The sequence below is a fragment of the Aegilops tauschii genome, unplaced genomic scaffold (genome assembly GCF_002575655.3).
Source record: "Aegilops tauschii subsp. strangulata cultivar AL8/78 unplaced genomic scaffold, Aet v6.0 ptg001005l_obj, whole genome shotgun sequence".
NCBI lineage: Eukaryota > Viridiplantae > Streptophyta > Magnoliopsida > Poales > Poaceae > Aegilops > Aegilops tauschii.
In genome coordinates, this window is record NW_027333221.1 from 4,328 (window position 1) to 28,041 (window position 23,714).

The 23,714-nt window shown below is 35.5% G+C and overlaps 4 non-coding genes across 4 annotated transcripts; 3 read left to right on the forward strand and 1 right to left on the reverse strand.

Moving 5' to 3' along the window:
• The first annotated feature begins 5,301 nt into the window (after window positions 1-5,301).
• TRNAP-UGG (transfer RNA proline (anticodon UGG)) lies at window positions 5,302-5,375 on the forward strand. Its single transcript has one exon. It is a non-coding gene; the product is annotated as a tRNA-Pro (tRNA).
• Window positions 5,376-5,514: 139 nt separating this feature from the next.
• Window positions 5,515-5,588, forward strand: TRNAW-CCA (transfer RNA tryptophan (anticodon CCA)). The gene has a single exon. It is a non-coding gene; the product is annotated as a tRNA-Trp (tRNA).
• A 15,577-nt stretch (window positions 5,589-21,165) lies between these two features.
• Window positions 21,166-21,238, reverse strand: TRNAF-GAA (transfer RNA phenylalanine (anticodon GAA)). The gene has a single exon. It is a non-coding gene; the product is annotated as a tRNA-Phe (tRNA).
• Window positions 21,239-22,877: 1,639 nt separating this feature from the next.
• On the forward strand, window positions 22,878-22,950 carry TRNAT-UGU (transfer RNA threonine (anticodon UGU)). The gene has a single exon. It is a non-coding gene; the product is annotated as a tRNA-Thr (tRNA).
• The last annotated feature ends 764 nt before the right edge of the window (window positions 22,951-23,714 follow it).

The following is a 23,714-nucleotide window of genomic DNA, read 5'->3' on the forward strand; positions in this document are numbered from 1 at the left end:
TAGTTCCAGCAACTACGAAAGCTGCAAAAAAAACAGCAGCGATACTACTGGAAAGTACAGTTTCAATATTGCCCATACGTAATCCTTTATATAGACGTTGAGGCGGACGGACACTAAGATGGAATAAGCCCGCTAATATACCCAATGTACCCGCAGCAATATGATGAGAAGCTATTCCCCCCGGAACAAAAGGATCAAAACCTTCTGCACCCCACGCTGGATTTACAGCTTGTACTTTTCCAGTTAGTCCATAAGGATCGGATACCCATATCCCAGGACCATACAAACCCGTTACATGAAATGCCCCAAAGCCAAAGCAAGCCACCCCTGCAAGAAATAAATGAATTCCAAAGATCTTGGGCAAATCCAAAGAGGGTTTTCCCGTCCGCTCATCAGAGAATATTTCTAGGTCCCAATATACCCAATGCCAGATCGCTGCCAAGAAACACAAGCCAGAAAACACAATATGCGTACCTGCCACACCTTCATAACTCCAAATACCCGGATTTGTTACAGTTCCTCCTGAAATACTCCAACCACCCCACGAATCCGTTATTCCTAAACGAGTCATGAAGGGAATTACGAACATACCTTGTCTCCACATTGGATCCAGAACAGGATCAGAGGGATCAAAAACTGCTAATTCGTATAAAGCCATTGAGCCAGCCCAACCAGAAACTAGAGCTGTGTGCATTATATGCACCGCAAGCAATCGACCCGGATCATTCAATACGACAGTATGAACACGATACCAAGGCAAACCCATGGAAATACCCCTTTAGCAAAGAAAAATAGACACGATGTCGCTTTATTTTATCGCATTGAAAAAGACTATCCATATCCTATGTACCTAACCCTTCTAGGGGATTCTGTGTCAGAAAGCGCGAATATTTATTTCATTCCATTAAAAATAAGAAGCCAATTCTGTTCATAAGAAGAAAGAGAAGCAGATCTATTCTATACTCGATAAGTGCCAATATGCAATGGGTAACTTGGCCAATTTGGAAAAAACGAAGAATAGATCGCTACCCCTCTTTGTTTAGCATTCGAATCACCCATTCCTTTTTCTTTATTCAATCTGTCTTACATTCCTTATATGTATAACCTTTCAATCTACGTATTAATAGAATCTATAGTATTCATATAGAATAAGAATAAAAATTAAGACAATAAACTGCGGATTCTTTCTTTCTGTTCCATTCTTACGTTTCCATATTAAAGTGTGGTTTTCTTACTTAAATTTAATAATATTAATCTAATATGCCCATTGGTGTTCCAAAAGTACCTTACCGGATTCCTGGAGATGAAGAAGCGACTTGGGTTGACTTATACAATGTTATGTATCGAGAAAGGACACTTTTTTTAGGTCAAGAGATTCGTTGCGAGATCACGAATCATATTACAGGTCTCATGGTATATCTGAGTATAGAAGATGGAATTAGTGATATTTTTTTGTTTATAAACTCCCCAGGCGGGTGGCTAATCTCAGGAATGGCTATTTTTGATACGATGCAAACGGTGACACCAGATATATATACAATATGCCTCGGAATAGCCGCCTCCATGGCGTCCTTCATTCTGCTTGGAGGAGAACCCACCAAGCGTATAGCATTCCCTCACGCGAGGATTATGCTTCACCAACCTGCTAGTGCTTATTATCGGGCAAGGACACCAGAATTTTTACTAGAAGTAGAAGAGTTACACAAAGTTCGCGAAATGATCACAAGGGTTTATGCAGTAAGAACAGGCAAGCCTTTTTGGGTTGTATCCGAAGACATGGAAAGGGATGTTTTTATGTCAGCAGACGAAGCCAAAGCTTATGGACTTGTCGATATTGTAGGGGATGAAATGATTGACAAGCACTGCGATACTGATCCAGTGTGGTTTCCAGAAATGTTTAAGGATTGGTAGTGTCCGGATTTCTTGTAAAGTTATTTCACAGCTAAATTCGTGTTTTCCTCGATTTAATAGAAAATAGAAAGACTTCATGATGAGCAATCATCAGGTTAAGATGGATCTAAACCAATCCATTTTTTTCTATATACATACAACATGCCGACGGTTAAACAACTTATTAGAAACGCAAGACAGCCAATACGAAATGCTCGAAAAACGGCCGCGCTTAAAGGATGCCCTCAGCGTCGAGGAACATGTGCTAGGGTGTATGTGCGACTCGTTCAGATCATGACTTCAAACAAATATAAAAAAAATTGAAGTATCCATGATTAGTACCAATGAATAGGATATAGCTTCTCTATCCTAGATTTCTATGGTATATGGAATTTATGGTTTCCTTTGGTGCAAATCCAATTATCTAAATTGGAAATAAGAAGCAATTCTCCCATTGGTAGCAAATGGTTATCCATTAAGCGGAGGAAATAGTAATAAAAAGAAAAAGGCTTATGCTCCTTTATCTTAAAAGAACGGACTAACAGGGTCAGCTACTTAGCCAACTTTCATAATTAAATACCGTCACTGTATGGATAACTCTTATTGTGAAAAGAGCTATTTACTCTATAATGGATAGGTAGAGCCAAAGAATGTGGACTATACAAGTTCGCAATACCTTTTGATGAAAGAAAGGGCTCCGGTGTATAGAGAGGGCCTCACCGTTTAAAAGGGAACCATAGAAACGATGGAACCCACTATTTTTTTTAGTATTATTAGAATGAATTTGTTATTTCGTATAGAAATAACTGAACGGAGTGGAATAAAAAATCGTGGTTGGGAAGGTTACTATAGCAAAAGCCATTGGAATTAATATTTTATATATCGGAATAATTAGTTTTGTTATTAATGAGAAAAAGGGTGGCTAAAAGAAGAGAAATCATTAGTTATTCATTAAGGTTAATTTGATTCAATGACCAGAGTTCCGCGAGGATATATAGCCCGGAGACGACGAACAAAAATGCGTTCATTTGCCTCAAACTTTAGAGGGGCTCATTTAAGACTTAATCGAATGATTACCCAACAGGTAAAAAGAGCTTTTGTTTCCTCTCATCGAGATAGAGGTAGGCAAAAGAGGGATTTTCGTCGTTTGTGGATCACTCGGATAAACGCAGCAACGCGGGTATATAAAGTATTCGATAGTTATAGTAAATTAATACACAACCTGTACAAGAAGAAATTGATTCTTAATCGTAAAATGCTTGCACAAGTAGCTGTATCAAATCCAAATAATCTTTACACGATTTCCAATAAAATAAAGATCATCAATTAAAGGTATAAATAAAGTAATATACTGGAATAATAAAAGATGAATTCCCGGAGTTCCCTCTCCGGGAAGATACAATAAATTAAGATTAAGTGGTAGGAATCAACGAGCTGGATTACTTTCTTTATAATATATATAGGTCTGGCCCTTTCGAATTCGAATAAAACATCAACAATCGGAACTTAAGTTCCGGTTGTTGTTTCTTAAATTTTGGTTGTTGTTTCTTAAGTTTCGATTGGAATTGTACTTTTGCGTTAATTGAGGAATATGTCTATTTTTTCTGGGTCTAGAACCTGTAATTATTGAAATTGACTGGGCTTGAAATTGCTTTTCGTTCTCATAGTTACGAAACGGTAAGAAAGATAAAATACGAGCCTGTTTTATAGCAAGAGTAATTAATCGTTGTTGTTTCAAGGTTAATCTATTTATTCGTCTCGATAATATTTTTCCTTGTTCACTAATAAATCTATTAATTAAACTCATGTTTCTATAATCAATTCGATCTCCCGGGCCAATCCGGGGACGCCTACGAAAAGGTTGTTTAGATTTACGAAAAGGTTGCTTGAATTTACGAAAAGTTTGCTTGGATTTACGAAAGGGTTGCTTGGATTTATTAAAAGTTTGCTTGGATTTACTAAAGGGTTGCTTAGATTTAAGAAAAGGTTGTTTAGATGTATACATGATTTATTCCTTATTTAAAATTTGAAAATTTGAAAATTCACTTCTTTATTTTATTAATTTAGGATCCAGAAGAAGTAGTTTTTCTTTGATCCATATCTTATTTGATTCATATTATAGTATATGAATACCCTCTATACATATGAAATAATATCTACCGGAAATCAGATGAGTTGATTTGTATTTTGTATTCTATACTATGTTTTCTTTATATATTAAATATGAAGTTCTTACTCTTTCTGTTGTTTGGAAAGATCGAACACACGATGTTCCTATTTCTTTATTTCGTGATGAGTCGTATGCTTGCGACAATAACGACAAAATTTTTTGAATTCTAATTGTCCGGGTGTATTGTGGCGATTCTTTTGAGTACTATATCTAGAAATCCCCGTCGATTCCTCATTGGCACCTTTTCGAACACAACTGATGCATTCCAAAATAACTCTGATTCTAACATCTTTTCCCTTGGCCATGAACCTCCTTTTCTTTTTGGATTGACTTAACTTAATTCTTCTACTTATTCTTTTATTCTTCTATTTTGAATCCGAAGAAGAAGAATAAAATTCATTAGAATAATTTTTTTTTATTCTTAAATTAAGTAATAAAAAATAGAGAAATAATTAAAGAATACAATCCTTGTCGAATTAGCAAAGATTTTGGTTCGAAATCCTTTCATTTAATTAGCCAGCCCCACCTTTTCTATGCTCTGATTTCTGAGGCCTTATTTAGCTTGGGTACCCCTTTAAATTGAATTTCTATTTTCAAAAATGGGGTTTACAAAATTTTTAATGACTCTGAGGTTCAACCCAATCCATCTTTTCTTTCTTTTTCCTTCCGATACTAAAAAAAGATTGAAAAGGATCAAATTTTGTCATATCACGAAGAAATCTATCCCTCCCATAGCAATAACTAGAATTAAAAAAAAGGGAATGACAAAGCATCTGGGAATAAACGATTAATTTCTATCAATAAACCTGCTAAAGCACCAAACCATAGAGTACTTAGCACGGGTGCTACAGAGAGATATGTTTTTATATCCCGCATTGAAAATCCTCCTTCCTTGTTGGAATACATATATGATCATAAACTCTTGCCCAAGATTGTTATGCTATATATAAAATGAACCATATCGACGAAATTTTCCTATCCCTAAAAAAGAAAAAGATGACCCCTTCTTCCTATATATTAGCAAGGAAAAGTAATCCTTCTTTTATAGGCGAAATTATATTGGATTTTATATGTATATAATTCCTTAATTATATGAGACCAAAAAGAAGAAATGACACGAGGGTTCTATATATAGATAGAGAAAGAAAGAAGAAGAAAATAGAAAGAAGAAGAAAATTATGATGTGGAAAAGAAGACAGGAATTGTGTACAATGGCATTGTACAACAATTTAATTTGGAAAAGGGATGTAGCGCAGCTTGGTAGCGCGTTTGTTTTGGGTACAAAATGTCACAGGTTCAAATCCTGTCATCCCTACCTATTACTTCTTTCTTCTTTATAGGCAGTAGCGACGAGATCAATTAAAGTAAAGTGGGTATAACTTGAATTTGTGGAGACTATACGTACGTGAGATACATTAGGAATAGAAAAAGATTTTCTTTTTGAATGAATGAAAGCGCTCTTAGTTCAGTTCGGTAGAACGCGGGTCTCCAAAACCCGATGTCGTAGGTTCAAATCCTACAGAGCGTGATTCCATCTATTTTATGTCGAAGCAGAGTAAAATAACTTAACAAAATTGAATTGTAACTCCAATTTCAATTTGACCTCCTCTCTGGTCTGGAGGAGGTCAATCAAAAAAAAATGACTCAATCAAAGATCCAACTGATCCCCACGCCTGTATTGCAAATACGCAGTCACGAATAATCCCGCTAAAGTAATAGGAATTAGGCCTAAGACGATTCCAAATAGAAAAACTTCAATCATTTCGATTTGTTCGAGGGGATAAAAAAAGAGGTACGATCTATCCCTAAATAGTACTCTAAATTATCCACGAATCTCAATGACCAAGAAAAGAATTCCTAATTAGTCTGGAAAAGAGTCGTAGAATGCCAGGAATCCCAAAGAAAGATTTTTCTTTTCTGAATTATAATTATTCAGTCAATTCAAATAAGGCGTATCTTGTTCAAGCCAATAAATAGAGCTGGGGTTATAGTTAAAGCAGCCAGTAGAAAACCAAAATAACTAGTTAAAGTAAGCATGAAAGAGTTAAATTCCATTTATTTTTTTTTACTACACTACATATGTTGGTAAAGCATTTACCTAAGTTATGGAAAATTCAGAATTCATCAGTTATTTTAGATAATACTAAAAAACAAGGTAGAGTAAGATACAGAAGTGTAAAAGAAAGTGGATTCATCAGATGATACATGAGTCCCTAATTCCGAATCAAGAGATTTGTTGTGGAATTTGTCAATTGAGTAAAGTAATAATATTAAGAACTAGATCATCTAACCCCATTGAATTTCATTTTTTCATTCAATTTTCAGGGAAATTTTTGAATAAGAGATAAATAAACAATTGAATTTGAAAAAAAAACTTCTTTCTATTTTGGATAATTTCTTTTTCAATAGGACCCTCGTTTTGGAGTGAACGATCGAATATTCCCCTATTCCTTCTTATTTTAACTGATTGTATTCCATATGGAATAAGAGGAGAACAAAAGCATTCCACGACCTGCCAAGGGGCTGTTAAAAAAAAAAAGAAAGCTCTTCCTTGAATTTACTTTATTTTTATTCCTTTTTCGAACTCCAACCAAAGTAGATTCGAAGACGAGTCACTTCAATTATCCTTTTAAGTTCTATTCTATCTTCTGTCTTTCCCTATTTCATCTCGTAAAGTTCCGCGCTCGCAGTTTGGTCAAGAAAGTTAGACCTAATCCAACAAACAATACAAGGATGAATTACGAATTATGAAAGGATAGATTTCACATATACTTGTCCTTGTATTGTGTCAGTATGAGAATATCCTTCCTAAATTATTTATCCAAACCTATTGATCATTAACTTAGATTTTCCCAAGATTTTGGCTGCTATTCCGAATTACTCTATATATTCCGAAGCCAATGAAAAGTAAGTAGAACCTACAAAAATGGGGTTTTCTATTGATGCCTTGAATAACATATAGCTTACCTATAGACAAAAAAAATAAAAAAGTAATTATGTTTCGGAACCAGGCAAAACCAGATTGCTGTGCCATAGGAAGGATAGCTATACTAATTCGGTATACTCAAAATACACCTTTGGTACAAAATTGACAATCTCACAAGGATGAAATATCAGTAATTTTCTATTTACTGGTCGATCCCATCTTTTACGGAATCAATTCCTTTTTTGAATGTACAAAAATTTTGGGAGTTCAGCATGTCTGGAAGCACGGGAGAACGTTCTTTTGCTGATATTATTACCAGTATTCGATACTGGGTTATTCATAGCATTACTATACCTTCCCTATTCATTGCGGGTTGGTTATTTGTCAGTACGGGTTTAGCTTATGACGTGTTTGGAAGTCCTAGGCCAAACGAGTATTTCACGGAAAGCCGACAAGGAATTCCGTTAATAACCGACCGTTTTGATTCTTTAGAACAACTCGATGAATTTAGTAGATCCTTTTAGGAGGCCCTCAATGACCATAGATCGAACCTATCCTATTTTTACAGTGCGATGGCTGGCTATTCACGGACTAGCTGTACCTACTGTTTTTTTCTTGGGATCAATATCAGCAATGCAGTTCATCCAACGATAAAACAAATTCCAACTATAGAACTATGACACAATCAAACCCGAATGAACAAAATGTTGAATTGAATCGTACCAGTCTATACTGGGGTTTATTACTCATTTTTGTACTTGCTGTTTTATTTTCCAATTACTTCTTCAATTGAGAGAAAGAAAGAGACTAATAAGAATTCTCTTATCCCATTTGGAAGGATACCATCCTTATAACTACCCATGACTGTTTTTGTCTCTAGCATGACCAATTGATAAAATGTGGAGGAAAGTAGGGGAAATGGCCGATACTACTGGAAGAATTCCTCTTTGGCTGATAGGTACTGTAGCTGGTATTGCTGTGATTGGTTTAGTAGGTGTTTTCTTTTATGGTTCATATTCTGGATTGGGTTCATCTCTATAGTAATCGGAGGGACCAGATTGTAAACATGAAAAAGTAGGAGCTTAGCGGGTCCTTACCCCCCTTTATCTGATTAGAGCGGAAAGGACCCGCGGAATTTTTACTCTTATAACGCGAATTGAATCTATTCGATTCACTCTTATGAAGCAACAAGAAAAAGAGATCACTCGAGGATCCAATATCTTATTCCACGAAGGAAGTATCCTGAAAATCCTTGATTTAGTTTCGAGTAATAAACTAATAAAACCTTAATCAAAACTATTCAACTAGCCTAAAAATAAAAAAAACCTTCAATGGAAGAGTTTACTTTTTTTTTGCAAAATTTCTGTAAATTTGAAGTTGAACTTAATTAAACAAGCCAAGCAATTTGCTCACAATCACAAGAAATTTTTCCCCCGCCATATTTTCTTCCCCTCTGTTTGTCCACTACCTCGGCTAAACCTAAGCAAAAGAAAAAGAGGTCCAAGAGACAGACCCGAATAAAGAAGAAATAGTAATCTTTGACGAATTAGGAAGAAAAAGGATTCTTATTTTGATACAAGAAGAATCGGCACAAGAAAAAGCCTTTTTCTTGTGCCGAATAGACGATTAAGAAGACCTGCAATCCCTCCGAAAAGGAAGAAATTTTAATTTTATTGTTCTCGCCTTTGCCTTGGATTCTCTTCTTTTGCATGGGATATAAATAAGGAATTCCAGACATCTCATAAACAAAAAGCAGTCTAAACAAAAAAAGGATTTCCAAAATAGATCATAGATAATTCTAGCAATTGCCAATAAATCGAGGCTTTTTACCAACTTGATGGTAAGAAATCCCGGGACCTAGAAATTCATTTCGTACAATTGAACCTTTTCAAACTGTTTCTTTTTGAGAACCAAAAAAACTTGTGCCAAAATAACGGATGCGAAGAAGAACAAAAGGCCTTGGACACGTAATGGATCCTGAAGCACGATTTCTGCGTCCCCCTGACCAAAACCTCCCACATTAGGATTGCTTGTTAATGGTTGATCAAGCTTGATGGATTCCCCCTCTGAAACAAGAAGTTCTGGTCCGGGAGGTATAATATCAATCACTTGGCGTCCATCTGATGCATCAACTATGGATATTTCATACCCCCCCTTTTCTTTACGTAGTATTTTTCTTACTATACCTGTTGACGTAGCATTATAGACTGTATTGTTACTCTTGCTACCATCAGGATAGATCTGTCCTCTTCCTCGGTTTCCCCCTACATATATGGGATATTTTAAGAAATGAGCATCTTTCTTCGTAGCAGGATCAGGGGAAAGAATGGGAAAGACAATTTCACTATATTTCTTACCGGGAACAGGGCCTATCACAAGAATGTTTTTTTTATCGGGACGATAACTCTGAAAAGCAAGATTTCCTATCTTTTCTTTTAACTCAGGGGAAATACGATCGGGCGGCGCTAATTCGAATCCCTCGGGCAAAATAAGAACAGCACCTACATTCAACCCTCCCTTTTTTCCATTAGCAAGAACTTGTTTCAATTGCATATCATAAGGAATTCGAAGAACTGCTTCAAATACAGTATCGGGAAGCACAGCTTGGGGAACTTCAATATCGACGGGCTTGCTAGCTAAATGGCAATTGGCACATACAATTCGTCCAGTTGCTTCTCGTGGGTTTTCATAACCCTGCTGCGCAAAAATGGGATATGCATTTGAAATAGATGTCCGAGTTATTACGTATATCATGATCGCTACAGAAATCGATCGAGTTATCTGTTCCTTTACCCAAGAAAAAGTATTTCTATTTTCCATGTCCAATCGCAGATCCCAGAATTTCTACAATAAATTAGATAGGTAGCTAAGCTAATCTAGTTCCCTATACACGAATCTGTTGTCATTCTACTGCAACAGTTGTACTGCAATGATGAATACCTTAAAGTAGGTATAAATAGAAAGAATTTTGCTAAAATGGAAAAGGGCTTTCTTTCTAAAAAAAGATGCTTGCTAATTTGATTAATATTAATATCGGGAGATCAAATGAATTTATGCTTCACTAATTGAATGATAAATGACTACAAGCGAAGGAGATAGACGATTTAAACAAAAAAAGACCCAAAATTTCAAACATGTATCTAGAATTACTGGAAAACTACAAACAAAAATAGTGAAAATAAGCTCGTTAGGAGCCCATCCAAAATCGTTGTAGACCCAACGAATTACTAGTTCCCAACCACGGGTGGAGTGAAATCCAACAAAAAAATCAGTAACTAAAAGAATAAAAAAAGCTTTTATTGAGTCATTTAAATTATAGAAGAATTCCTGAACCCAAGAATTCAAAATGACAAGTTCCTCTTTACCCAGAAAAAAAGAACCACTTAGAATAGCCAAACAGATTATATTTGTCGAGAAATGCAAAATGGTATGGAGATGATCCTCATTATTTATTTTGACCCATTGTATTATTTCCTTGTGTATTCCTGTAGGAGGTTTTTGTACATGTGTCTTTAGTTTCCCTTTTATCATCTCGTCCAAGAGAGAAAGTTCTTCTAATTCTATGAATCTTTCTAGAATCCTTTTCTCTTGAATATCAGTTAAGAGAGTTTCGGATTGCCTGGTATTCCACCAATTCTTAATCCAAAGTTCCAGACATTTGTTAAATGAGGAAGAGACCCCCCAAGGCAAAAGTACGATAAATACAAGATATAGTAAAGAAGGCAATGCTTTCTTTTTTTTCATTTTTGATCCGTAAATGGAGTTGTTAATGAATATGCTTCATTCGCTGACTCTATTCCATTCCCTGACTCTATATGATGATATTTCTATTTCATGATATTTCTATTTCTTTGAAGCAAAAACTATATAGGTTTGATACCCTGTATCTATTCTTCTTTTTTGTATATTAGTTAGTAGTGGAATTTCAGTGCATTGGGTTCTTTCTTAGATCTAGATGGAATGAAATAGTGAAATAGAATAAAAAAAAAGCCCTTTCGGATGAAAAAAGAAGAATAGTATGCGATATATCTCACTTGGATAAAAAAAAATTAAAAGCAAATTTCTCTTATCCTCGTTTGTTCCTTCCTTTAGATAAATACTTAAAAATCCCCTTACAATAACAAATCCAATTTAGAAGGGACTTCCTCCCCGTGTTGAGAAAACTTTTCTTCTTCCAATTCTTCTTTTCTTCATTCAACTCAGTTCAAAAAAGATACCTCAAAATACTTCAATTGGTACGCGCAAGAAATAGGCCAATTCGGCAGCTTTTTGTTCAATTTCTCGTGGAGTAAAAAATTGATCATCAGTACGAGTCAAGGGAATGATCCCCTGGCCCCGGATTTCCATATAAAGAATACGACGAGGATAAAGACCCTCTTTAACCTGAATTCTAATTGATTGGATATCCCGCATAAGGAATCGAAGGAAGACGCGACGTTTTATTCCAGGGAATCCCCAACGAAAAATGCACACTATTCCCTCTTTTCTATCGAATCGGTCATAACCACTACCTACATTCCACAAAATAGTACACCACAAGTAGGAGCTAATGAATAGGCCTGCGATTCCGTAGAAAGACATCACGACCCCCTGCGGAAAAAAAAGAATTTCTTGAGATGGAAGTATAGATATAATATTCTTACCAAGATAACTGGAAATCCCAACCGATAAGAATCCTAGTGAACCTAGAAAAAGAATACAGGCCCAGAAAAAATTACCCCTTTTTCGAGAACCTTTTAGAAGTTCTACCCATATGTGTTCTGATCGCCAATTCATATTAGATATACTAAATCCAGCAGCGGTCGATTGAAATTGAGAGAATAAGCTAAATAATTTTGACTTTACTTTTTTTGATTCTGAAATCGCCTTCAGCAACTAGTACTCCTGTGAAATAATAGGTTAGATACATTGACTTTCTATTCAAAAAATATTCGTTGATTCAATTAAAATAAATAAAATAAAACTCGCTATACCTGGCTCTGCATATTCATGCATTTATGCTCGTAGCCTATATCCGCATCCATAACCGTTTTTCATTTGTGTGTAGAAAGTGTGTGTAGAAAAAGCCACATACCCTACCATATTATATTACTTACACTAAAAAATACTAGACAATCTTATTTTTTTGCACATAAAGAAATAAAGAAGTCATTGCAATTGCCGGAAATACTAAGCCTACTAAAGGCACGAAAATAGAAGGTAAGTTTAAATCCGTCATGGAATAGGTGTCTCAATTCAAATTTACTATTTCTATCTAGTCGAAAAATATCTTAAGATTCTTATGATATAATTAAGTATATCTATTATAAGGAATATTGACTATTGTATTGTATTTTTTATTTTTAGTTTGAAAAATATTCTGTAAAAAAAATGAAAGGATAATAAGAAAATTCCAAAAAAGGAGAACTAATTAAAAAGATTTTATTTTGATTTTCCCATCCTCATGGCCTTTCTATCTTTCTAATCTAATTTGAAATTGGATTCAAAAGAAAGCGGTTAGAATTTACTTCCTGCATACATACTTCTCTAGAAGCGCATACAATTGATAATACTATATTTTATTATTTTATTATTTTATTTGTATTTCTTTATTGTATTATACCTTAATATATATATTCTAGATATATAGAATAGACGAATCTCGATTTGTCAAGTCTCATGATCATATCATGATCTATTTTTATTCGGCTCAATCTTTTTTTTTTCTAAAAAAGATTGAGCCGAGTTTAATTGCAATCAATTAGAAGAATAAAGAAGAATTACTGCATTTCATAACTGATTTTTTTCTCTCTTTTATTTCGTTTCTTTTTTATTTATACCTTCTTTATCTTTAGTTTTATCTAGTTAATCAATAGTATCTACCGGCTCGAACTCGAATTTGATCGCCTTCCATACTTCACAAGCTGCGGCTAGTTCAGGACTCCATTTGCAAGCTGCTCGGATAATTTCATTACCTTCGCGAGCAAGATCGCGCCCTTCGTTACGAGCTTGTACACAGGCTTCTAAAGCCACTCGATTAGCTGCTGCACCAGGTGCATTTCCCCAAGGATGTCCTAAAGTTCCTCCACCAAATTGTAATACAGAATCGTCCCCAAAGATTTCGGTCAGAGCTGGCATATGCCAAACATGAATACCACCTGAAGCTACCGGTATAACACCTGGCATGGATACCCAGTCCTGAGTGAAAAAGATACCGCGAGCACGATCTTTTTCAATAAAATCATCGCGCAATAAATCAACAAAACCTAAAGTCATTTCGCGTTCCCCTTCTAACTTACCTACTACTGTACCGGAGTGGATATGATCTCCCCCAGACATACGCAATGCTTTAGCTAATACACGGAAATGCATACCATGATTTTTCTGTCTATCAATAACTGCATGCATTGCACGGTGAATGTGAAGAAGTAGGCCATTGTCGCGGCAATAATGAGCCAAAGTAGTATTTGCGGTGAATCCCCCAGTTAAGTAGTCATGCATTACAATAGGAACCCCTAATTCTCTTGCAAATACAGCTCTCTTAATCATTTCTTCACATGTACCCGCAGTCGCATTCAAGTAATGCCCCTTGATTTCACCGGTTTCGGCCTGTGATTTATAAATAGCTTCGGCACAAAAGACAAAACGGTCTCTCCAGCGCATAAATGGTTGTGAGTTTACGTTTTCATCATCTTTGGTAAAATCAAGTCCACCACGTAGACACTCATAACACGCTCTACCATAATTTTTTGCGGATAATCCCAATTTTGGTTTAATAGTACATCCCAATAAAGGACGACCATACTTGTTCAACTTATCTCTTTCAACTTGGATACCATGAGGCGGGCCTTGGAAAGTTTTTGAATAAGTAGGGGGAATTCGTAGATCCTCCAAACGTAGAGCACGTAGGGCTTTGAAACCAAATACGTTACCTACAATGGAAGTAAACATGTTAGTAACGGAACCCTCTTCAAATAGGTCTAATGGATAAGCTACATAACAGATCCATTGGTTGTCTTCCCCAGCAACAGGCTCGATGTGATAGCATCGTCCTTTGTAACGATCAAGACTGGTAAGTCCATCAGTCCAAACAGTTGTCCATGTACCAGTAGAAGATTCGGCAGCTACTGCAGCCCCTGCTTCTTCGGGCGGAACCCCAGGCTGAGGACTTACTCGGAATGCTGCCAAGATATCAGTATCCTTAGTTTCATACTCTGGGGTGTAGTAAGTCAATTTATAATCTTTAACACCAGCTTGAAATCCAACACCTGCTTTAGTTTCTGTTTGTGGTGACATAAGTCCCTCCCTATAACTCTTGAATTAAGAATTCTCACAATAACAGGGTCTACTCGATGTTAATTAGGCGTAAATGAAACTTTAGAAAAAATCTCGTAAAACAAAAAAAAAGGATATTCAATTAATATAATATCAACTCATTAAAGAAAATTGAGGGCATGCTTAGGTTAATGAATATGTTTCATTCATATATAATGCGTACACCCTGTGTATGTTCTATCCTATAGGAATTCCACTATAGGAATTCGATAGGAATTGAGTTGTTGTTATGGTAAGTTAACACGGTTCGTTATTAAACCATGGATTTGATTTACCAAATCCATAATTATTGTATACTCTTTGATAGATATAGCGCAACCCAAATTAATTCCTAATCCTTATTTTACAAGTTCTTAATAGTTCTCTTTTCTTATTTTGAATGCAAATACCTAACTAAATACTAATAAAATTCTTTGTTGACAGCAATCTATGCTTCACAGTAGTATATATTTTGTATATCGAAGTCCTAGATAGGAAAGTAGAGTAGGCACAGATCCTCCACAAAAGGCAAAATGTATGTATATGAAAAAAAGATTGATTGAACTTTCCAACGGACTCATTCCATGAGTAAACGATTGAATGGGATTCGCTTGGGCAACGAAATCAAGTCCTGGTCCCCTTTTCTCTCTTATTGAATTAACTAATTCATTTCCTTTTTACTTTTGGATTTTTTTTGATTTGATTTGGCATTATTCAACAATAAAAAAAGAAAAATTTCGACAAATTCCTTTTTTTTAATTATGTGATAATTATGAGAACCAATCCTACTACTTCTCCTCCCGGGGTTTCCACAATTGAAGAAAAAAGTACAGGTCGTATCGATCAAATTATTGGACCCGTGCTGGATGTCACTTTTCCCCCAGGCAAGTTACCTTATATTTATAACGCTTTGGTAGTCCAGAGTAGAGACACTGCCGATAAGCAAATTAATGTGACTTGTGAGGTACAACAATTATTAGGAAATAATCGAGTTAGAGCTGTAGCTATGAGTGCTACGGACGGGTTGATGAGAGGAATGGAAGTGATTGACACGGGAGCTCCTCTCAGTGTTCCGGTCGGTGGAGCTACTCTCGGACGAATTTTCAACGTTCTTGGGGAGCCTGTTGACAATTTGGGTCCTGTAGATAGTAGTGCAACGTTCCCTATTCATAGATCTGCGCCTGCCTTTATCGAGTTAGATACGAAATTATCCATCTTTGAAACAGGTATTAAGGTCGTCGATCTTTTAGCTCCTTATCGACGTGGAGGAAAAATAGGACTATTTGGGGGGGCTGGAGTAGGTAAAACAGTACTGATCATGGAATTAATCAATAACATTGCTAAAGCTCATGGGGGCGTATCCGTATTCGGTGGAGTAGGGGAACGGACTCGTGAAGGAAATGATCTTTATATGGAAATGAAGGAATCCGGAGTAATTAATGAAAAAAATATTGAGGAATCAAAGGTAGCTCTAGTCTATGGCCAAATGAATGAACCACCGGGAGCTCGTATGAGAGTTGGTTTAACTGCCCTAACTATGGCGGAATATTTCCGAGATGTTAATAAGCAAGACGTGCTTTTATTTATCGATAATATCTTTCGTTTTGTTCAAGCAGGATCAGAGGTATCCGCTTTATTAGGGAGAATGCCCTCCGCAGTGGGTTATCAACCTACTCTTAGTACAGAAATGGGTTCTTTGCAAGAAAGAATTGCTTCTACTAAAAAGGGATCTATAACTTCGATTCAAGCAGTTTATGTACCTGCAGACGATTTGACCGACCCTGCCCCTGCCACAACATTTGCACATTTGGATGCTACTACCGTACTTTCCAGAGGATTAGCTTCCAAGGGTATTTATCCAGCAGTAGATCCTTTAGATTCAACCTCGACTATGTTACAGCCTCGGATCGTTGGCAACGAACATTATGAAACTGCGCAAAGAGTTAAGGAAACTTTACAACGTTACAAAGAACTTCAGGACATTATCGCAATTCTTGGCTTGGATGAATTATCGGAAGAGGATCGTTTAACTGTAGCAAGAGCAAGAAAAATTGAGCGTTTCTTATCACAACCGTTCTTTGTGGCAGAAGTTTTTACTGGTTCTCCAGGAAAGTATGTTGCTCTTGCGGAAACTATTAGGGGATTTCAACTAATCCTTTCCGGAGAATTAGACGGCCTACCTGAACAGGCTTTTTATTTGGTGGGTAACATCGATGAAGCTAGCACGAAAGCTATAACCTTAGAAGAGGAGAACAAATCGAAGAAATGAAATTAAATCTTTATGTACTGACTCCTAAGCGAATTATTTGGGATTGTGAAGTGAAAGAAATCATTTTATCCACTAATAGTGGCCAAATTGGCGTATTACCAAACCACGCCCCCATTAACACAGCAGTAGATATGGGTCCTTTGAGAATACGCCTCCTCAACGACCAATGGTTAACAGCGGTTCTGTGGAGCGGTTTTGCGAGAATAGTTAATAATGAGATCATCATTTTAGGAAATGATGCGGAACTGGGTAGTGATATTGATCCGGAAGAAGCTCAAAAGGCACTTGAAATAGCCGAAGCTAACTTGAGTAAAGCTGAGGGTACGAAAGATTTGGTTGAAGCGAAGCTCGCTCTCAGACGAGCTAGGATACGAATCGAGGCTGTCAATTGGATTCCCCCATCCAATTGAAGACAATCCAGTGGTTTATAGTTGATACAAAGAAAAAGGGAAGAGGGGTAGAAAAAGTTATTAGATAGTGAAGCGAAGTAAGTCCAATGCTATCTAGTAATTTTTCTACCTACTTACCTACTATTGGATTTGAACCAATGACTCCCGCCGTATGAAAGCAATACTCTAACCACTGAGTTAAGTAGGCAATTTATCACCACAAAGGAAGACCCATTACTTCGATCGATTATATATTGAATCCCTTTTCTAAGCAATACCGCTCTGTTATTGGTCTGTTATATACTAAATACTAAACTAAATACTAAACAGATACAGATCAAAGGGGTATCCTCTGGCATTAGAAAATATTCATCTTGACAAGAAATTATCTATATGTTAAGATATCTGTGATAAGGGCTATAGCTCAGTTCGGTAGAGCAACTCGTTTACACGTGCGCCAATGCTTTTCAAAGGAGCTTATTATGCAATGAACATAATCGATCTTATTGCAAAATCAATGTCTTACTTCATAGATTCGAGAGAATAGGAGAACAGTAGCCTGACAAACAGTCGGTTCAGTCCGATTCAGGTGCCAATTCAGGTGCCTAATCAAATAGAACCCTTATGGATTTGCTAGTTGATAAGGTAAATATCCAGCCCACTAAATGCTAGGCGTAATGAGGATAAGGGCCTCCAAAAAACTTCTTTTCGTTCTATGAACTTTAAGGTGTATGAAGTCTCATAGTTAACTCTTGCAGTGGAACGATAGAGACTCCATTTCACTTAGGTTGATTTAATTTAGACCGGAGGCAGACCTAAGTCAAGGTAATCCTCCTTTGAAACACTTTGGTATTGCTCCTAGATAGATCATAATACAAAAAATCAATCAGAGCACAGGGAGCCATCTCATTATCTTTCCGTAAAGAAAAACTATGGTGGACTAACTGATCTTTAAATCAGTTTATGAAAGAGCCCAATGCAAAAAAATGCATGTTGGGTCTTTGAAACAGTTCAAATCATTTCGATAATAATCCGTTTGATCTGTTTTACCGAGAAGGTCTACGGTTCGAATCCGTATAGCCCTAATATGCCCTTTTTTAGATTTTAGGATCTCTATCCTATGTTTTCTTTAGTTTAGTATAGTTTTCATTTTCTCATTAGTATTTGTTTATAGACTGGATAGGCGCCTGCGACATAGAATAGAGATAAAAGCATTACCAAAGGCTCATTCATCGAAAATCAAAATCATACAGACAGGAAAAGAAAAACGAATTTCTATCAAATCAATAGAAGAAAGGATCCTTTCCCTGATTTGAATCCCGTCCTCCTTCAAATAGGATATCTCTAGACTTCCCTATAATAACTGCAATGATTTTATCCATTTTGCGAATTCCTACTTTGTTTTAAGTATATTTATTACTTTGTTTATAGATACATTATGTAAATTGATCAACTTTAAATAGAAAAAATAAAGTAAAGAGTAAATAAGAAAACAGAATATTCTGTCTCATAGTTCTGAAATAGAGTTCTTTATTTTTATTTTATAGTATTACTTCTCATTAATTATACTGCATAGATTAGTCCTACTATCTTAATTAGGTTCTAATTTAGTAGTATTCTCATTTTTATTTAATAGTCTCTTATTATTTTATTATTAAATATTAAATAAAGGATAGAGCTATTCTTTTTTCTAGAGATTCTAGAGAAAGCGAGACAAAGTGAAACGAGAAAGTTTTCTTTATATAAGAATTAGATCTACATACACCATATCTAAATAGAATGGAAATCCAAAAGAAAGGGAGTTGGGATTCCATTGGATGAATCTTTAAAGAAGATGCAGCACAGAGGAAACAAAGGCTAAACTAAGCGCTTTTGTTTGAACAAAAAAGATTCTTGTTTCACCGAGGAAAAGAGAGAAGTTCTGGATAAATTGACAATGCTGAATTGAATTGACTAATTTAAGTTCCGCCTATTCCACATTAATGGGAGTACATTATGTTTCTGCTTCACGAATATGATATTTTTTGGACATTTCTAATAATAGCAAGCCTTATTCCTATTTTGGCATTTTCGATTTCAGGACTTTTAGCCCCGGTTAGTGAAGGACCAGAGAAGCTTTCTAGTTATGAATCGGGTATAGAACCCATGGGAGGGGCTTGGGTACAATTCCGAATACGCTATTATATGTTTGCGCTCGTTTTTGTTGTTTTTGATGTGGAAACCGTCTTTCTATACCCTTGGGCAATGAGTTTCGACGTATTGGGTGTATCCGTTTTTATCGAAGCTTTGATTTTCGTGCTTATCTTAGTTGTTGGTTTAGTTTATGCATGGCGAAAAGGAGCCTTGGAATGGTCTTAACTGAATATTTAGACAAAAAAAAAGAAGGAAAAGATTCTATTGAGACAGTTATGAATTTGATTGAGTTTCCCTTACTTGACCAAACAAGTTCCAATTCTGTTATTTCAACTACACCAAATGATCTTTCGAATTGGTCAAGACTCTCCAGTTTATGGCCCCTTCTATACGGTACCAGTTGTTGTTTCATTGAATTTGCTTCATTAATAGGCTCACGATTCGACTTTGATCGTTATGGATTGGTACCAAGATCAAGTCCTAGGCAAGCAGACCTAATTTTAACAGCCGGTACGGTAACAATGAAAATGGCTCCCTCTTTAGTGAGATTATACGAGCAAATGCCTGAACCAAAATACGTCATTGCTATGGGAGCCTGTACTATTACAGGGGGAATGTTCAGTACGGATTCCTATAGTACTGTTCGGGGAGTTGATAAGTTAATTCCTGTGGATGTCTACTTGCCGGGCTGCCCACCTAAACCGGAGGCAGTTATAGATGCCCTAACAAAACTTCGTAAGAAGATATCGCGAGAAATAGTTGAGGATCGAACTCTATCTCAAAATAAAAATAGATGTTTTACTACCAGTCACAAGCTTTATGTTAGGCGCAGTACTCATACAGGAACTTATGAGCAAGAATTGCTCTATCAATCACCATCTACATTAGATATATCTTCTGAAACTTTTTTCAAATCCAAAAGTTCAGTACCTTCCTACAAATTAGTGAATTAGGAGAGGGGCTCTTTTGTGTAGAAAAATAAAAAGCAGGGCAATCTTTCAAACTTGCATCCGAAATGTGAAATATTTATACAAAGAGGGAGAGATGAAGACAATGCAGCAGGGTTGGTTATCTAATTGGCTAGTCAAACATGAGGTGGTTCATAGATCTTTGGGCTTTGATCACCGAGGAATAGAGACTTTACAAATAAAAGCAGGGGATTGGGATTCCATTGCTGTCATTTTATATGTATATGGTTACAATTATTTACGCTCCCAATGTGCTTATGATGTAGCACCCGGTGGATCTTTAGCTAGCGTGTATCATCTTACGAGAATACAATATGGTATAGATAATCCAGAAGAAGTCTGCATAAAAGTCTTTGCCCAAAAGGATAATCCTAGAATTCCGTCTGTCTTCTGGATTTGGAGAAGTGCCGATTTTCAAGAACGCGAATCTTATGATATGGTGGGAATCTCTTATGATAATCATCCGCGCCTTAAACGTATCCTAATGCCTGAAAGTTGGATAGGCTGGCCCTTACGTAAGGATTATATAACCCCCAATTTTTATGAAATACAAGATGCTCATTGAATGATAAGAAATTCATGCTCACTTATACAACACAACTCCAGATTTTATTCAAGTCAAGGAATATTTTTAGGTTCTTTTCCTAGATGAAACGGAATACCTATTTATAATTAATTCCTAATTATACAAAAGCATTCCAGATAGACTGAGCAAAAAAAGGGTTTCATTTGGATTCCCCTATTTTGAAAATCGCATATTAATTTCCTTCATATGAACAGAAAAATAGGATGACTCAAAGAAGTTCTCTACCAGGAACTTTGTACCGCGCACATTACTTAGCACAACTAGGAAAATAAGATAAGATAAAGATAAGCAAGACTAAAAAAATATTCGTCGGAATAGCGGAATACAAAATTAAGAAACGCAAAAAAATAAAGGGGAATCTCACCCCCTTCTTTATCATAAAGAAAAGATATATTTTAAAACTTCTTTAAAAAGAAGTGCCTCTATATTTATATTATAGATTTATCCACTTAGATGAATAAATATTATTAATGAATATGTATCACAATCCATCTCGAGGTATTTGGATCAATACCTATTCGGTGGATCTTTTTTTTTTCTCTGCCAGGAACCAGATTTGAACTGGTGACACGAGGATTTTCAGTCCTCTGCTCTACCAACTGAGCTATCCTGACCTTTTCTTGTGCATCATCCTAGTAGAGTATTTGTATCTATGTCAATTAAAAGGACTAAAAATTAATTAAAGTATTTCAAATTTAAAATTTGAAAATGGGGGGGTAGTCCTATGCATTGTGCATGGTTTACTTAAATAAAACTTAAAAATAGAGTGAATAACCAAGATTTCTTGCCGATACTCTAATAAAAAAGAAATCTATTCAATGAATAGGATAAGATCCATTGAGTTCTCTTCGCATTCCTTTGTGAAAGAGTAGAATGAGAAAGCTAATGAATCTTAAACCCATTGCATTGATAAAAAGAAAAAAAAGAGGATAAATAATAATAATATAGTATAGTTAGGGAATAAAAGAGGATTTGGGGATAGAGGGACTTGAACCCTCACAACTTATAAAGTCGACGGATTTTCCTTTTACTAGAAATTTCATTGTTGTCAGTATTGACATGTAGAATGGGACTCTCTCTTTGTCCTCGTCCGATTAATCCACTTTTTTAAAGATCTCGAAAACTTTGAATTTGAATTGAAGAATTTGATTATTCAATATTCGATTGGAGTGGATTCACAATAATGAAAAAAAAAAATTATGATATGAGTTTTTTATTTCATAATCATTATCATTTCTAATTTCATTTTTAAAAAAGATAAAGAACCTATATTATAATTATAATATAATATGAGTTCTGTGATTAATCGTTTGCTATGTCAGTATCTATACGTGTTTATTAAATGTATAAGGTATAAAACCCCTCTTTCTCTAATTTAGAATTAGAAGGAATTCCACTAACAACACAACGTAATTAACTCGATTCGTTAGAACAGCTTCCATTGAGTCTCTGCACCTATCCTTTTCCTTTGTATTCTAGTTCGAGAACCCCTTGTTTTCTCAAAACACGGATTTGGCTCAGGATTGCCCTTTTTTAATTCCAGGGTTTCTCTGAATTTGGAAGTTACCACTTAGCAGGTTTCCATACCAAGGCTCAATACAATCAAGTCCGTAGCGTCTACCGATTTCGCCATATCCCCATTTCCCTCTTCTTTGAGACCAGGATTCCTTGTGTAATTTCATCCATCTCTTAGTTTTTTTTTTGAATCATTGAGTTCATCACTCAACGTAGTCTAGCAGTTCAGTTCGACTCTATTTGAGAGACCTCGCTTGCTTATTGCAATTCAGAATTGAATTGATTCTATCCTTGATGTATTTGCAATTCAATCCGAATCAATATATCCAAAAGTTTTTATCTCCCCCACCTCCCGTCTTACTTTTTTATAGTATTCAAAATTATACTATAACGCTTGATATTTATTCTTTTTTTCTAATCAGAATTAGCAATTTTATTTACTCTGACTCTATGTTCCCCTTAGTGAAATATTAATCCTCAAATTATTAACAAATAATAAAGTCTATAATGATCAAATGAAAATACCAATAAATTCTATAATTTTATTTTTTAATATCCTATAGTTAAGCATATCAAGCTAACTTTATCTTTAAGAAGTTTTAGTATTTTTTTATTTTTATAAGTATAACTTCAAATTTAGAACTAGTTAATAGCTAAGATTAATAACTAATATCTGAGATTTTACGGATTTCCTATACTATACCTATTTCTATTTGTTACACTATTTCCGTTATGTAAGCCCACTTAGCTCAGAGGTTAGAGCATCGCATTTGTAATGCGAGGGTCATCGGTTCAAATCCGATAGTCGGCTTTTTTTTTTCTCTATCGATGTTCTACGAACAAGAATCTCTTTTTTTCCGAATTAAATGGAGAATCCAGGATCTTTTATGTTTTTTACCTTACAATTTTGCTAGATACAAAACAATAAAATAAATAATATATATACAAAAAATAAAGATTTTGATGAAATTCCATTTTTTTTGGGTACTTTAGTTGATTTTACTCTGTTTATCCTGTAGTTTAATTCAGTTTTAATTTCGATGTATTCTGTAATGTAAATACAATGAAATTAATTGTGTAAAATGAAATTTCAATAAAATAAAAAAAGGAGTCTTCATGTCCCGTTATCGAGGACCTCGTTTAAAAAAAATACGCCGTCTGGGAGCTTTACCAGGACTCACTAGAAAAACACCTAAATCCGGAAGTAATCTTAAAAAAAAATTCAATTCTGGGAAAAAGGAGCAATATCGTATTCGTCTTCAAGAAAAACAGAAATTGCGTTTTCATTATGGTCTGACAGAACGACAATTACTTAGATATGTACATATCGCTGGAAAAGCAAAAAGGTCAACAGGCCAGGTTTTACTACAATTACTTGAAATGCGTTTGGATAATATCCTTTTTCGATTGGGTATGGCTTCAACCATTCCTGGGGCCCGCCAATTAGTCAACCATAGACATATTTTAGTTAATGGTCGTATAGTCAATATACCAAGTTTTCGTTGCAAACCCCGAGATATTATTACTACGAAAGATAACCAAAGATCAAAAGGTCTGGTTCAAAATTATATTGCT